Below are 17,205 nucleotides of genomic sequence, written 5' to 3'. Positions count from 1 at the left end.
TCTACATTTCCTTTTGCCTTTGTTCTCCACATCACCCAGCAAGGAGCACAGCCACACAAACGGGGGTGCTGGCCTTTGAAAGTCCTTCAAGGGTAGCCCCGGGCCCTATTTCAGGATGGCTATGCAAGGCTGGCTCAGAGGAGAGCAGTCTCAGAGGCTAGGACTCCGGTGGGGCTCAGGGGCTTTAAGCAATTCTGAAAGGTTGTCACCAGCTATTGAGTAAAATTGGTCACCCTCAGCTCCGCAGCAAAGAGACTAATCTGCCATGACATCTTGAATTTATTCAGTGCTTTTCTGCCAAGGAGATCAAAGTACTTCAAAATAATTTCCGCTAAACTTCTCTGAGAAAGAAGCCAGTGGGAAAAAAACCATTTCACCTGTGAGCTGTGCTTGACATCAGTCATAGTCTCTGAAGTTTTATAATTCTTCATGATTTACAAAATGTCTTTGTATATAATCCCCAGTGGCACTCTGGGAAGTAGACAGATGGGTGAGATTGACCCCACTTTACAGGTGGGTAACTGGGAGCCCAGGGAGCTTGAGCGCATCTCCAAAGTGAGGGCGGCACGTTGGTATTGAGTTCCACGCAGATCCCAAGCAGGGCGCGGTTCCTGGAAGGCCTTTGAATCTAGCAGCTGGGAACAGTGCCGGAAGCACCCACTCTCCGAATCCCGAGAAGCCAGTGCTGGATACAGTGGAAGCAGCCATCTGCAGTGCCCGATGGGGGTGGAGGGCCAGAGCCGTCTTGGCTGCAGGACCCTGGGACCCCAGCCAGTCCCACACTGGGAGGTGTCCTCCAGGCATGGCCATGTTTGCTATTTTCTTCTTCCCAGGGTGCCCCCAAATCCCTCCCATGTTGTCAACCCGGCCCTCTCTCCCCTCCCCGCAGGACTCACCTTCTCCAATCCTACCCCTCCATCTCCCCTCTGCTTTTCGTTTCTTGCTCTTCACGGGACATTTCTCCTGGTCTGTGGACTTGGCCAGGGCCACGTTCTGAAGCTGGAAAGAACCTTCCCCAACCCTGCTGGCCCTCCCCTCAACTGCTGTCTACACCACCAGGGCCATTTCCTCTCCTTGCCAACTTTCCCCTGGCCCCGAGACAGTGCTTGCATCCATTGTCTCCCCACCTACCCCTGAGCCTTCGAGGGACCTCCACCCTCTCCCTGTACTGCGACTGCTCACCTCACACCGTCACGACAGCCTTCTACTAGGGGGTCTCCCACTGCGGGTGCTGTGCCAGCCACCCTTAAACTGACCTTGAGAGAAGGGTCCAGGCAAGGCAGCACAGGCTCACTCAGCTCGGGGCTGGAACTCACAACCACTGTGGCTCCCTGCTCCGCCACAGCCCCACTGGTTGGGCCGTGTGTGTGCTTGGCCCAGGGGAGGGCTCCCCCATGTTAGAAAAAAAGCCCACTGACCCAATCAAAGGAGGGATGCGGAGACTGGGAGCATAGTGAAGAGAGGCTTTAATCAACATTCTTGGAAGAGCAGGTGATGGACAGGCACTCTCCCGGGCAGTTACAGCAGACAATTTATCTCCTAGCATGCAAGTCCCTCCCCTGGTTCCTCATTGGCTGAGTGTTACAGAGGTTACAGCCTCACCCAGATGTGGCCTATGCCCATGTAAGGCAAAAAGTAGTCTGATCGGAACAAATGTATATTCCCTGAGGAATGAGACTTTCAGTCCCTCTTCCCTTTGTTCTTTGGCACATGCTCATTGCAAAGCCTGTGAAAATCAGCCCACTAACCAGAGAGGGGAAACAGAATCAGGAAGTGCGGTGTCTAAGGCTTTGGGACTCCATTGTGGGGGGTGGGGGATGTACACATTTCCAATAGGTTGTAAACCTATTGTTAATTAGCACAGCTTTGATTTGGTATTTCTGAGAATGCATCATCTCCCTTCTCGCACCCCACCCTCAGCAGCTTCCTGTCTCCTGCCTACTTGGCCTGCTGCAAGTGTCCCAACGTTCCTCCTTTGTCCCTCTGCACTCACTCCTACACTCTCCTACACTCTCCCAGGCTTCAGCTGAGGGCTCTCTGCAGATGGCCTCTGAATGCTCCGTTGGCCTCCCAGCACCTCCTAGTTCCAAATCCTTGAGGTTACAGCTCCTTGGCTGCTCAACTTCCTGAGATCGTGCAATATAAGGTCTCCAAACGTAGACTCCTCCTCTTCCGCTCAAAGCCGTCTCCACCTTGCAACTTCTCCACTTCTGCCAGGGATGCTGGAATTCTCAGTCATTTGGGGCTTTTGTACAAGCCAGGCCTTTCCACAGGCCTGGCCAGTCACATATTCCTTCTCCCTGTAGCTCCTCAAACCACGGCTTCTTTATTCACTTCACTTACTTACAGCTGATCTATGGTCACCTTCCCACTGGCCTTGCCTACGCCTGGGAGACCCCCAGCCCTGAGCCCCCCAAGTCTCCTGCACATGCCCTGGTTTTTTAAAATCATTCCAGTATACATAACGAGGTCAACCCAGGAAAGGGCCAGGGAAAACCCAGAAGCTGTGGTGTCTCAGGAGCTCCACATTTCCCAGCACAAGCTAAAAAGCAAAATGTTGGAGGCACCTGGGTGGCTTACTCGGTTAAGCTTCTGACTCTTGACTTCAGCTCAGGTCATGATCTCACAGTGGTGGGATGGAGTCTCACATTGGGCTCTGCACTGAACGTGGAGTCTGCTTGGGATTCTCTCTCTGTCAAAAATAAATAAATAAACATCTTTAAAAAAAGAAAAGACTCATCATTTATTTTTTTTAATTAAAAAAATTTTTTTTATTCTTTGAGAGAGAGAGAGAGAAAGGCAGAATGCAAGCTGGGTAGAGGCAGAGAGAGGGAGACACAGAATCTGAAGCAGGCTCCAGGCTCTGAGCTGTCAGCACAGAGCCCAATGTGGGGCTCAAACTCACAAACTGTGAGATCATGACCTGAGCTGAAGTCAGTTGCTTAACCTACTGAGTCACCCAGGCCCCCCAGATAAATGTTTAAAAAAAAAAAAAAAGGCAAAATGTTGGCCTCACACCTGCTCAGACTTTAACCTTCTCCCAAATCCAAACTCTCTGACAGTGTTATAGAACTTAAACCGCTTCCTGAACTGACTTCTCCAGGGAGGCACAGGATTCAAAGTCGGGCAGACCTCAGCCTGAAACCTACCTGCCCCACCCACTTGCTGTATGACCAGTAAGTTGGTAACTTAACTTCTCTGAGCTTCAATTCTCTCATCTGAAAATTTAATCGAGTTGTTGAAAGGATTAAACTTAAACCGGGTAATATGTATAAAGCATACTTCCCGGCACCTCACTCAGGAAGTAGTGGCCTCTGTCTTTACTGGAGACCAAGATATACCCCAGCCGCACCCCCAGCCCCGCTTCTACACTCTATGCCTCAGCCTTGGAGACTTCCCCAGTGCAGGAAGGGCAGACATGGCTCCTCAGGAGTCATCAGCAAGGGGAGAGCATGTGACAGAAAACACCTTGATTATTTTGTTTACGTTTATTTATTTTGAGAGGGGGCAGGGGCAGAGAGAGGGAGAGAGAGAGAATCCCAAGCAGACTCTGCACTGTCAGAGCAGAGCCTGATGCCGGGCTTGAACTCACAAACTGCAAGATCATGACCTGAGCTGAAATCAAGAGTTGAGTGCTTAACTCACTGAGCCACCCAGGCACCCCCTTATCAAAACTCTTTAAAAAAAAAAAACTTTATTCTTTTTTTTTTTTTAAGTTTGAGAGAGAGAGAGGGAGAGAGCATGCACGAGGGAGGGGCAGAGAGGGAGAGAGAATTTCCCAAGTAAGGCTCCATGCTGTCAGTGCAGAGTCTGCTTGGGTCTCTCTCTCTCTCTCTCTCTCTCTGAATAAATAAACTTAGGGGGGAAAAGGGCTGGAAAGCCATTCTTAAAAAAAATAATAAAGCTAAAACAAAAACTCTTAGAAGTATGAATCCCCAACAATCCTGCCATTTGGTTTTCCTTAATGAAATTAGACAAGAGGGGCACCTGGGTGGCTCAGTCAGTTAAGCATCCAACTTTGGCTCAGGTCATGATCTCACAGTTTGCGGGTTTGAGCCCCGCGTTGGGCTCTGTGCTGACAGCTCAGAGCCTGGAGCCTGCTTCAGATTCTGTGTCTCCCTCTCTCTCTGCCCCTCCCCTGCTCATGCTCTGTCTCTCTCTCTCTCTCTCTCTCTCAAAAATAAATAAACATTTTTTTAAAAATGGAAACAATTAGACAAGGATACCAAGATAGCTGTTCACAAATGTTTGTTCTGGGCTGTTTATAATAGTAAAAAAATGCAACAACCTGGTCCAAAAATAGTCTAGTCTATAGGTAGAGTTCCTATTTGCAAGCAAAAGAGACCATTTCTGGCTGATCTGGGTGGAAAAGGGATTTATTAAAAGGATATCACAGAGCTCTAGGTATGTAGCCGGGAGAGGTGGATGATGTGGGAAAGCAAAGGCAAATGAAAAATTAAATTTCCTTACTGCCTACAGCCTGTTGACACATCCTTGAGACAGCCAGAGTGACCTTCCTCTAGGGGCTCAGCTGTCTCCATGATGACACTTTGCTAGGGACAAACAAAAAGGAATCCTAGCTTAACATTCTCCTGACCCCTCAGGATCCTGTAAGTCTACTTTAACATATAAAAATCCCTTTGGAGGGGCTCCTGGGTGGCTCAGTCGGTTAAGCATCCGACTTCAGCTCAGGTCATGATCTCGCGGTCCGTGAGTTCGAGCCCCGTGTCGGGCTCTGGGCTGATGGCTCAGAGCCTGGAGCCTGCTTCCGATTCTGTGTGTCTCCCTCTTTCTCTGCCCCTCCCCCGTTCATGCTGTCTCGCTCTGTCTCAAAAATAAATAAACGTTAAAAAAAATTAAAAAATAAAATAAAAAATAAAAATCCCTTTGGAAACTTTCTTTATCTCTGCCCCCCCAAGATATACATTGGCAACCATACTCTAAGCATATGGCCCATATGCTTAGATATACATATACAGCTGAAGGGTCTCATGACTACGGTTTTACTAGACAGTGATAAGTGACCTTTTCCTAACAATAACTAACCCCCTCAAGGTCCTGGACACCTTGCTTCCAAAATTCCTTAGAAACTTATGCTCTCCCTAACTCCCCAACCCCCTCCCATCTTGAAGCTATATAATCAGTCACCATTCACAACCCAAGTGCAGCTCTTTCCGCCCATGGGTCCTGTTCCCATGCTTTGGTAAACCACCTTTTTGCACTGAAGGCTGCTCAAGAATTCTTTCTTGGCCATTGGCTCCAAATCCCAACGCTTCAAACGGCATCAGTGGGTACCTGGGTCATGGGCAGAACTGGCACAGTGGGCTTACCACTACATTTCCAAACAGAGCGGTGCCAGGTTCTAGTCATTACCACCAGCTCCACTGCTGTGGGCTGCCCAAGCAATGCGCCGTCTTGCTGAAGAGTTCCTCCAGGGCCTCTCTGCTTTTATGCCACCAGTTCCTAGTTCAAACATGGGGTGGATGTGCCTGATGGGCAGAATCTGGATCCCATGCTTGTGCCCCACTGGCAAGGGAGCCTGGGAACCAGTTTGGGACTTTTGGTTTCTATAGAGGTAGTCTGGCTCTGTTTCTCCTCATGCTGGAAGGGAATTTGGATGCTGAGAGACCAAAAAGATTGACACATGTGCAACAGATTAGGAAATGGGTAAAATAAATGATGATGCCTGAATAGAAGAAGTGGGATACTATGGTGAGGGGGCTCAATCTAAATCTACAAACTTTAGTTTCCTAGCTGAACTTGATTCTTATCACAAGTGCCCATTCGGTGGGGGTGAGAGAAGCAATAGTAAATTAATCTCAGAGAATTTATGGCTCCTCTCCTGTGGAGTGTGTTTAAATTCTGGAGGCTTACACAGAGTAACAGCAAACACCCTCTGCTCTAGATTCTCCGTGTCATTTGGACAATCTCCCATCCCCCCCAGTGGCGCGGGATAGAGGGAATAGACACCCTCTCTTTAGTGTCCACAGAGGCTGTGCTCAGCCCTTGTCACCTTCTCTGTCGCTCTACTCAGCCCGAGTCTGGAAATATTAATCCAACCTCCAGAGCATGAATAAGACTTACTCAGACTTCTGGGGCTCCTGGGTGGCTCAGTCAGTTAAGCATCTGACTTCAGCTCAGGTCATAATCTCACAGTTCGTGAGCTCGAGCCCCACGTCGGGCTCTGTGCTGACAGCTCAGAGCCTGGAGCCTGCTTTGGATTCTGTGTCTCCCTCTCTCTCTGCCCCTCTTCTGCTCTCTCTCCCTCTCTCTCTCTCAAAAATAAATAAACTTTAAAAAAATAAAAAAAAAAAAAGACTTACTCATACTCCTATATTCTTCAAAATCTATTGATGATGCCTCAGTTCCTTCCTAGCCTGAGGGCTAGGCTTTGGAAACACTAAAGGCAGGAATTAACTCCTTTTTTATGCTTTCTGCTTTTCCTGAAACAGTGAATGTTGAGTCCCCTAGCTGACCGAATGGAGAAAGAACCAAGGAAATATGTAGAAATATCCCTCAGTAGACATTTCAAAACAGTCCCCCTTCACACTCTGTACTTACTGATATCTTTTTCAGAAAGGTAAAATCAGGGATGCCTGACTGGCTCAGTTGGCAAAGCATGAGACTCTTGATCTTGGGGTTGTAAGTTTAAGGCCCACATTGGGTCTTTAAAACTAATTAGTTAATTAATTAATTTAAATAAATAAATATTAAAACAAAATATTTAAAATAAATAAAATTTAAAAACAAAAATAATCTAAGTAATGAAAATATGATTAAAAAAAGAGGTAAAATCATGACACAAACAAATATAAAATGAAGATATGTTCAAATCTTTTTTAACTCACTTATTACTGAGAGAATCAGCAAGCTATAACAGTTACTAACAAGGAGAATTCAAATAACAAAGACATCTATAGACAGGTTGCTGATATGAATTTGCTAACAATAGAGGCAAGACTGTTCTCTTTCACTGGATGAAATTGATTGCATCTTTACTGGAGAAAATGTATTTACATGTCTGTAAACAGGAATCATTTACAACTACCATCAATTCTTTACATTACATTTTATTCTAGAGAGTTACAGAATGATCAAAGATGAAAGGCACAGACATGATAGAATTGGGTGAGCCCAGAAAGGTCCAAGCCTGGCCTTCCATAGAAAGGGAACTCTATTTATTTCCTAGGGTTGAGTACCACAACCCTAAATGGGTATTATAGAACAATGGAAATGTATATTTTCCCAGCTTGGGAAACTAGCAGTCCAGGATCAAGTTGTCTACAGGGCTATGCTCTCTCCAAAGGGGCTAGGAAAGAATCCTTCCTTGCCTTTTCCAGCTACTTGTGGTTCCTGGCAATCCTTGGTGGTCCTTGGCTTGTAGACATCACTCAGTCTCCATTGTTACATGGCATTTTCCCTGTGTATCTGTGTCTAAATTTCTCCCTTCTTTTTTTTTTTTTTTAAATGTTTATTTTTGAGGGAGAGAGAGAAAGATCATGAGCACTAGCTGGGGAGGGCAGAGAAGGAAACAGAGGATCTGAAGCATGCTCTGCACTGACAGCAGAAACCCTGATGAGGGGTTCGAACTCACAAACCATGTGATCATGATCTGAGCCAAAGTCAGACACTTAACCGACTGAGTCACCCAGGTACCCCTAAATTTCTCCCTTCTTATGAGAACAGCAGTCGTATTGGATTAAGGCCCACCCTAATGACTTCATCTTAATTTGATTAAATCTAAACACTTCTATTTCTCACAGTTCTGGAGATTGAAAGTCCAAGATCAGTGTGTCAACAGGGCACATGGTCTGGTAAGGACCCTCTTCCAGCTCTCCTGGGCCCCTTTTATAAGACATTAATCTCATTCATGAAAGCTCTGACCTTTGACCTAATCATCTCCCGAAGGCCATACTTCCTAATACCATCATATTGGGCATTACGATTTCAATATATGAATTTGGGGGAAACACAAACATTCAGCCTGTAGCAGAGCCCAGTTGTAGAGGGGCCCTCACACTTTCATGGGTTTTACCTCCAAGAACCCCATCAGTTTCTCATGATAAAGAGTAGAGAAGATCCCCTTAATGTTTCTGGCATGGTAACCATTTTGAAATAAACCCAGAAGGTTCTCCCTAAAAGGGACCTCCAAGGGAAACCTTACCAGAACCTTCTCTTACCTTAAGGAAGAACAATTAGCCAGCTATGACCATGTCTAGCCTCCCTGTCTCATGTAAGAAAAGGGAGAAAAAAGGCTGAGAAATGCTTCTGAAGGTCAGAGCCCAGGGGCTCAGGCCTGCTAAAAACAATGAGATTCAATCGTAAGATTATGAAACACTTCTCTTTCCAACATCTTTTCACTACATCAACAGGCTTCAGGATACTAACAGTGGATTAACTGGGAAAGCTGCATATCACAGAGTCTATCTAAGAAGGAGTTCTTAGGGAAACCCAAAAATTACAGAGGAAGAAAAAACAAGGAAATTAGAGGAAACAAGCCTGTGGCACTCAGAGCCACAGCAATTCTTAAACACAGCCCAGCTCCTGCCTAGAATAACACAAAGCATTACACTAAAAACCTACTTACCTCAGTTTCTCTTACCCAGTTTGTCATGTCTAGCTTTCAACAAAAACTTACAAGGCATGTTAAAAAAAGCATGAAAGAGGGGCACTTGGGTGGCTCCATTGGTTAAGCGTCTGACTCTTGATTTCGACTCAGGTCATGATCTCACAGTGTGTGTGTGTTCGAGTCTTGAGGAACCTGCTTGGGATTCTCTCTCTCCCTCTCTCTCTCTGTCCCTCCTCTGCTCATGTATGCGTTCTCTCTCTCTCTCTCTCTCTCTCTCTCTCAAAATAAATAAATAAACATTAAAGAAAAAAGCACAAAAGAGAGGCGCCTGGCTGGCTGAGTTGGTGGAGCATGCAACTCTTGATTTTAGGGTCATGAGTTTGAGCCCCACATTCGATGTCACGCTTACTTAAATAAATAAAACTTGATTTTAAAAAAAGCACAAAAGAATCTGAGGAGACAAAGCAAGCATCAGAACCACCCTCAGCTATAACATAGACTTGGAATGATGAGATAGGGCATTTAAAATAACAATGATTATTATGTTAAGACTCTGATGGAAAAAGTAGACAACATGCAAGAATAGATGGGGACTTCAAGCAGAAAGATGGAAACTCTAACAAAGAATCAAAAAAAAAAAAAAGAAGGAAGAAACACTGTAACACAAATGAAGAATAACTTTGATGGGCTCATCAGTAGACTGAACACAGCTGAGGAAAAATCAGTGTGCTTGAAAATATGTCAATAGAAATTTCTCGAACTACAAACAGAAAAAAATGAAAAAAAAAAAAAACCCAGAATATGCAAGCATGTAGGACAATTCCAAGTGCTCTGAGATACTATAACTTTGAACACGCACATGGGACTTTTCATTGTGCAAGTCAGGAGGCAAGCTAATCAAAGTCAACAGAATCGCCAAGGTGGATGGGATGGCCACCACTCTGAAAATTACAGTATGAATCCCCCCAAAAAACTAGATTTGCGAATAACACACAGTGTGGTCTAAATGAACAAATATGGATCCTGGAGTCAGACCTAGGTTTTGATCTCGCTCTGCCCCTTTGAACTGTTTGACCTCGGCACGTTACTTGCCTTTGAGATCCTGTTTCCCCCTTTCATAAAGTGGGCGTCATATCTTTCTCACAAGTCTGCTGTGAGGATTAAATGAATCCTATGAATAAAGTATGCAGGAAATTGGGGCGCCCGGGTGGCTCAGTCGGTTGAGCGTCCAACTTCGGCTCAGGTCATGATCTCACGGTTTGCGGGTTTGAGCCTGGCGTCAGGCTCTGTGCTGACAGCTCAGAGCCTGGAGCCTGCCTCGGATTCTGTGTCTCCTTCTCTCTCTGCCCCTCCCCCACTTGTGCTCTGTCTCTGTCCCTCAAAAATAAATAAATGTAAAAAAAAAATTTTTTAATTTAGAGTATTCAGGAAATGCAGGAAATACTCAATAAATATTCGCTTTAATTCTTGTTGAGATAAATTCTGATTAAATGCAACTGAAGAGGACAAATTAGCTGAACTAGGGCTGGCTTCAGGGGCACCTAGGTGGCTCAGTCAAACACCTGACTCTTGATTTCGGCTCAGGTCTTGGTCTCAAGTTCGTGAAATCGAGCCCTGTGTCTCCCTCTCTCTGCCCCTCCTGCTTTCTTTCTCAAAATAAATAAACATTTTTTTTTAAAAAAAGCCTTTATAGAATAATGTCAGGAAAATTCAAGTAAAGACAGTAATGGGATTTTTTAGTGTTGTTTTCTTTAGACTCCTTTTATAAATGAAAACCCAACTTGGTGGCAGGGTAAGGGGACTCTTTCCAATATTCTCAGCTTCCCGGCCCACTCATCCAGGGTTTAATAAAGCATTGTGCTGTGGAGTGTGACAGGTGGGGAACAAAAAGATGATTAAAGGGGCGCCTGGGTGGCGCAGTCGGTTAAGCGTCCGACTTCAGCCAGGTCATGATCTCGCGGTCCGTGAGTTCGAGCCCCGCGTCAGGCTCTGGGCTGATGGCTCAGAGCCTGGAGCCTGTTTCCGATTCTGTGTCTCCCTCTCTCTCTGCCCCTCCCCCGTCCATGCTCTGTCTCTCTCTGTCCCAAAAATAAATAAACGTTGGAAAAAAAAAATTTTTTTTAAAAAAAGATGATTAAAGATGTGACTCTTAGAGTAACTGTTTTGTTCTCTGAAGGTGGTTGTATATATTTAAGTTGTGTTTCTTGCTGTCACTATTATTCTTGCTAATGCCCAGATGAAGTGTATTTGTTAAGGGAGAAAAATGTCTTAAAACAAAACCTCCTTATCCTTATCTGTAAAATGTTGACATTGTGAGACTATGCAGTTTATAGGTTCCGTTAACTTGGTGAGTGTGTGTGTGTGTGTGTGTGTGTGTGAAAGAAATGTAAATTTCAAATTGTAGATTTCTGCCAAGGGGCTAGAGCAGCTGGAGTCATCCAGCGATTCTTCAGGTTGGTTTGTGGCCATTCTAGTTCCAAGAGAAGACAAACTTTTGTTTTAAAATTACACTTTGAGGGGCCCCCTGAGTAGCCCAGTCAGTTAACCATCTGACTCTTGATCTAGGCTCAGGTCATGGTCTCCCAATTCGTGAGATCAGGCCCCGGAGTCTCAGGGGAGCTGCTTGGGATTCTCTCTGCCCCTCCCCCTCTCTCTTGCACACACATTATTCTCTCTTTCTCAAAATAAGTAAATAAACTTAAATAATAAATAAATAAAATTAAACTTTGAGACTTAAAAATAAAAGCAGGGGGAAAAAAAGGATTCCTAGGCCAAAAGAAATGATTTAAATTTTTGGAGAGCTCATCAGCATTTCAAGAGCAGTGATAAGCCACTGGAATTTACTTTGATGTTTTCAGCTCCAACACAGCCACCCCAGCCTCCCTGGGTCCCCTCCCCTGTGTCTCAGCGTTGGCTGGGTGACCACAGCACACGGGGACCTGAAACTCTCTTACTCTCATTCCCCCACTGCCCTTGTTTGTGTATCTGATTAGAGCTATGCTTTTTTTTTTTTAAGATTTTAAGTAATCTCTATACCCAACATGAGTCTCAAACCCACAACCCTGAGATGAGAAGTCCCACATCCTGCCGCCTCAGCCAGCCAGGCACCCTAGCTCTATGCCTTAATTCTAGAGGCTTCCTCTGTTCAGTCTTTCCCCCAATGTCCATTTGTCCATCCTCCTGACTCCTTTCTTGGTTCCTGCTCCGTGGCACTGACCTGAATATAGAAGTTTCACTGCTGGCTCACAATTGTTTTAATGACTAAGAAGACATCACAATGTGTTCTCCACGCTAGGGTTGTCATTGACTTAGGGGGAGGTTTGGGGGGAGAATGGTGAAAAGAGAATACCAAGGAAGAAATCTAATACACGACTCAGGAATGCTGGAGAACACCCCTTCTCAGAGGATGCCTTCAGGAGGAACAGGTTGAAACTGCAGAAGAAGGGACATAATTCCTAGAGAGTCACTCATGGTCGCCACAGTCCCTGCACTGGAGAGTCAGTCTTCTGAAAGACTTGTAGGGGAGAGCATGCTGGTGTAGAAGGGCTCTGCTCTGCATCAGGCAGATGTGGTTTGGAGCCCTGATGATATTTACAACAGGGTGACTTTCTGGGCAGATCACCTGACCTCCTCATCTGTAAGACATGTGGAGTTGTAAGGATCCAATGTGTTTCCAAAACACCTACTAGCCTTTCCCCTCTCCCCCTCTTATGATAGTCCTTCACTTGCCCCTTATTCAGAAGCTTGTCGTTACAGCGATTTGGAACCCCAAACACATTTACTCATAAAAGCCAGTAGCCCCGAGCTTCATGAAGTCTGGCCCCAACACCAGCCTACCTTACTATCCTCTTTCTCTTCCCACCATCCCCATTCACGGACTTGACTTTCAAGTCGTGATGGGTTCCTCAGGTGCCTTCCAAACACTTCTCCGCTTCCCCACCCACAAATTTATACTCCTTCCTCCTGGAATCCCAGACCTTTGCTTAGAATCATCTAGCAAATAAATATCCAGGTGAAATCCAAATCCAGCTCCTCCATTCCCTGATGATCTGTTCAGACCAGATTTCTCCTGCATGGGAATTCCTATTCTATTTCATCTAAGCTGGTCGTATGAGCTTTACAATAAAAGTCACAGCATATTGCTTTTCGTAGCTGTTATAATGGAAATCTTGTCATATTCTTGCTTCCCCTCGCACTGTTCCGTGACCATTTGTTGTTGAATAAATTAATGATAATAGCTACATTTGTTGAGTGCATGCTATAGGCCAGGCAGTGTGCTATGCCCTTTACATGCGTTTCCTTATGTAATTATCACAGCAATTTTTTTTTAATTAAAAAAAAAATACCATGATCCTCATGTTCTGTGGGGAGCTAAGGCTCAGATGGCATAAGTAACTTTCCCAAAGTCAATTATCCAAAAAGTAGAGCAATGATTCCAACCTAGGGGTGTCTGACTCCATGCCCTATGTCCTTTCTACTTCCCGGGAGAGAGAGCCTAGATTAAAAGTATATGAATAAAACTAAACTCAAGTACTGGGGACATTTACAACCCCCAGGTCTAAGGTGTGTGACTTTTCAATGCTCCAGGCAGAGAGATGGCCACTCTTTCTCTTACCAGGGGAGGTAGGCCCCAGAAAGCAAAGAAACAAGATTCCAAATTTGAGGTCCACAAAATGCTGCAGAATACATTTCCTGCCACTAGAGGACTCCCTTCCCCTTAGGCAAAAAGCGCAGCTTCCGAGGAAGATGGTACTCGGGCGATCCTGCTGTTGCTGGCCTGCTGGGGGCTTCGCTCGCCTCCCTGAGGCTCAATCCATTTTGCCTAAAGCCCTGGGTCCCTGCAGAACCTGGCCAGCCTGTGAATCCATAGGGCAGTGCCCCAAGCTGGAGCAGTGGGAAGACAAGTCATTCCTGAGCTCCCTGGATTGGGGATGCTTTAGTGTAGGCCCTAGGCTCATTTGGGGGCTCCTTGCATACGCTCAGGACAGGACGTGTGAGGCAGAGGGCAGAGTAGTAAACCTTCCTCCCTGGAGAAGCAGAGACGCAATGTGAGTAATCAGCATGCATCCCGCCCAAAGCCAGCCTGGCCTGCTCCAGGCCCCGAACCCGCGGCAAAGGACTGCAGGGTAAGTGGTCCATGGACACCCCACTTCGGCAGGCTCTGCAGGCGGGATGCCCCTGTAGGTTTTGCTGAGAAGAGGAGGGGAGCACCCTCGGGAATAATGAAGCGCTATATTGGTTGAAAATAACTTGCAGAGAGGCGTGAACTACCTCTCAGGCTGCGACTGTACAGCCCGCTCGCCTGGGAGCTCCCTTGCCTTCCCCCCCTCTCCCAAGCTGGGAGGAGAGGGGTTTCTGCAGTATTCCATTGGGGTTCCCCTCCCCCCCTCCAGGGACCGTGGGATGGGGTGGGAGGGGAGGACTCAATGGTGCATTTTAATCAACAGCAACACCTTTGAAGTGGCATTAAGTGAAAAGAGGCAAATTGCTAAACCGTATCTAAGCTATTATTACTACAACGACATAAAATAACAGATTACAGCAAAGGCTTGAGAGAGGTTTAGGGAAGTGGTACAAAGAAAGGCCTGATGACCCGCCCTCTCCTTTTTCAGATTTGTTGATTTAGTTCAATTATGCGTGTGTTTAAAACGTGAAGGAAAAAAAGGTGAGTAAATGTGAACTGAGTTATAAAACATTTCCAAAGGCTTCACCGTGTCCTGAAAGGAGGTGTCCAGAAATAGGACAGGCAGCTGGACCTGAGAGCTCCGGATGGAGAAGCCCTAGCTCAGCGCAGCTGAGAGATTGAACTCCAGGTTCGAGCCCCCAGAGCGGACAGACGCGAACTTAGTTGGCCCCGAGTGTCCGTCCACTGTGTACCGTACGTCAGAACATTTCGCTGTAACGACCACCCGGTCCTCTCCATCGTGCAGTCCCGCCGAGCGCCCACTTTAGAGGCCTCACACTGGGTCTTGGAGGGAACTAGGCGGCAAAGGGCAGGCCCGGCAGCGGCCGGGGCATTGTTTCAACCCCTCGGGTGGGATCCTGCAGGGAGGGGGAGGGGAGGGAAGGCGGTGTATCCTAGGGACCCGCCCCGTAGCCCTCCCAGGGGACTCGTGCATCAGCGCGTGTGAGCGCTGGGGCTTTGTGAAGTGTAGTGAGTCACCATGGAAACCCAAAGGAACGCGGAGAAGGGCGCGCGGGGGGTCGGCGGGTTCTCCGGCCTCACTCTCCTTCCCCTCTCGGACCCCGGCCCTGCAGCAGGGCCTGTCGGGAGTTGTAGTCCCAAGGCTGCGGCCGCGCGCGGCGGCGAAGATGCGGGGCGCCGCCTGTCCCCGCCTCCCCCTAACCTGCTAGCGCGAGGTGGGGGAGCACTGGGGAGGAGACGTCGGGTCGGTGATTGGCCCAGACCGCCTCCAGCCCCCACCCACGTCCCCTCCCCAGCCCGCGGCTTCCGACTCCAGCGCCCCGCGCGCCAAGGCGGCGATCGAGCGAGCGCGCGTGCTGCCGCCGCCGCCCCGAGCACCCGCAGCTCCTGCGCCGCGTCAAGACCGAGGAGAGACGGACCGACCGACGGACCCTCGCAGCCGCAGCATCCCGGAGGAGTGCGTGATGGCGGGGCGGGCGGTGGGCTTATTCTCCCCGGGCTGGGACATCCATCTCATGGCCTCTGTTTTTCTGGGAGGCGCACAAAAGGGCAGGGATAGGGGTGCGCCCAGGGGCCCCGCTGCAGGGGACGCGGCGGGAGGTGTGGTTTGGGATTGGGGCGGCCATCGGGGCCACACTGAGGCTGGAATGGGATCCTCTTTGTACGCCCACGGAGCGCCGTGCAGTGCCTGGCTCATAGTAGGCGTTTCATGTGTGCTTGTGGGATTGCAAAGAACTGAGGTGAGGAGACGGCTCGGTTGAAGGGATTTCACTCTTAGCACATAGTAGGTGCCCAGCCTCTCTCGTCGAGGTGCAGTGAATGGCTGGAGGCTGGGCGGGGGCTTCTCTGGCTACCGGCCCGTCCTGCGCGAGTCCCTAGATCGGCGCTATCTCTGGCCCCCCACCACCACCGGCACACACACCCTGCGTCCATCTCGCCTCGGGGTTGGGATTTGCCCAGCCTGTACCAGACCCGACGGCTTGTTCCACTCGACTGGCTAACGCAGCGGTCGCCTAAGGACGGTTCGCCTGCCGCCTCCGAGGCACCTGCCTGAACTACAAAGGCCGCCTGTGGCTGCCCGCCCCAGAGCGGGCGCCGAGCTGGGTCCCTTCGCTGGAGCCCATTGCGGGATCTCTCCCCGCAGCACCGATCTTGGTGGGCGACAGACACCGACGCCCCAGGCCTGGGGAGGGGCAAGAGCCCGAGCCTGAGAGAAGCTGGAATGGGGAGAGGCAGACGCGGGGCCTCCGTCTGAGCAAAGACGGGGAGATGGGGAAGCTGGGTGGGGACAGGTGACTGGGTCTGGGTGGAGGGGGAAGTAGAGACCAGGGTTGGAGGAGGAAGGAGAGAGGGGGCGGGGGGCGGGTCTGAGGCGGGAGGGAAGAGTGCGGTGCAGGTGGCGCGAGGCGGGGCGAGTCTGGGACTGAGGAAGAATGAGGATGGGAGGGCAGACGCTGGAGGGTGGAGACCGCCGGGGTTGAAGAGGGTAGACGCCGGGGAGGAGGAGACCCGCGCCGGCCGGGGGAGGGTCTCTCTGGGGAGGGAGGTCTCCCAGTGGAGGAAGGTCTCCGGGGAAGGGAGGGGGTGGGCGGCTGGGAGGCGGGTCTCGGGCCTGAAGACCCTCTGCTCCAGGCGTGGAGCCTGGGGATCCTGGCGGTCCAGGTGGCCAGCTGGGCGTGGCCCTTGGAATGGCAACCGACCTAGGATGGCGGATCCGAGACTGGGCTGAGCTGTCCCCACTAGGAGCTTTGTCTCCCGGCCTGACACAGCCCGTAGGGACTAGCTTAAGGTTTTGCGATAATCCGCAGCGCCGCAGGCACACCCTTTTCTTCGCGGAGCTGAAAGGCTTGGTCCAGTGGCAGATGCTGGCAGGGAGGCGGGATGGGGGAAGTCTCCCGCCGGAGAGACCCGGAGAACAATAGCCGGCACTGGTATCCACGCGACTCCGTACCAGGCGCCCCCCCCCCCCCCCCCCGCCATCCCCAGAATTGCAAGTGTTCAGTTTTCTGGTGCAGAAAATGCTCTGGTAGAAATCTCAGGGCAGGCGCTCGTCTTTTGGGGTTTGCGTTGGGGACCAAGCCCCGCTATTAATTCCCTGGTGTGAGTCGCGCGTCCCCCCAGACTGTGAGGCGGGCTGAAAGCCGCCGCCACCGGCTTTGGGTGCCTCCGCGCCGCCGCCTGCCCCTTGCTATTGACCAGGAGCCCAGACGTGGCGTGGCGCCCCGGCGGCGACCTGGAGGTTGCCTCCGTGCACAGCGAGCCCCCTTGAGCAGTCGGCTTTGTCTGCGGGCTCACGTCTAAGGTCTGCTGTGTGTTCATAGAAGGAGCAGTCAGGATTGGTGCGGATCGTGGTTAAAAACAAAAACAACAAACAACAAACCAAAAAACGGAGAAGTGGCTTTTGGAGATTACCCGCCAAGGGTGCGGCTCTTGGCTTTTAGAGCCTGCAGCCTGGGGACCAAAGCTTCCCATTGCCAGTGACCACACCCAA

The 17,205-nt window shown here is 49.2% G+C and overlaps 1 protein-coding gene across 3 annotated transcripts in view; it reads left to right on the top strand.

Annotated features, from left to right (window-relative positions):
* The first annotated feature begins 14,789 nt into the window (after positions 1 to 14,789).
* Positions 14,790 to 17,205, top strand: part of DPYSL5 (dihydropyrimidinase like 5) — a 102,160-nt gene continuing 99,744 nt past the window's right edge. For all 3 annotated transcript variants that reach the window (XM_047852953.1, XM_047852951.1, XM_047852952.1), the window contains exon 1: positions 14,790 to 15,171. The gene's annotated coding sequence lies outside the window, so the exon portion shown is untranslated. The remainder of the gene's footprint in view (positions 15,172 to 17,205) is intronic.

This window comes from Prionailurus viverrinus, chromosome A3 (genome assembly GCF_022837055.1).
Source record: "Prionailurus viverrinus isolate Anna chromosome A3, UM_Priviv_1.0, whole genome shotgun sequence".
Lineage (NCBI taxonomy): Eukaryota > Metazoa > Chordata > Mammalia > Carnivora > Felidae > Prionailurus > Prionailurus viverrinus.
This window is presented reverse-complemented; position numbering and strand designations above follow the sequence as displayed.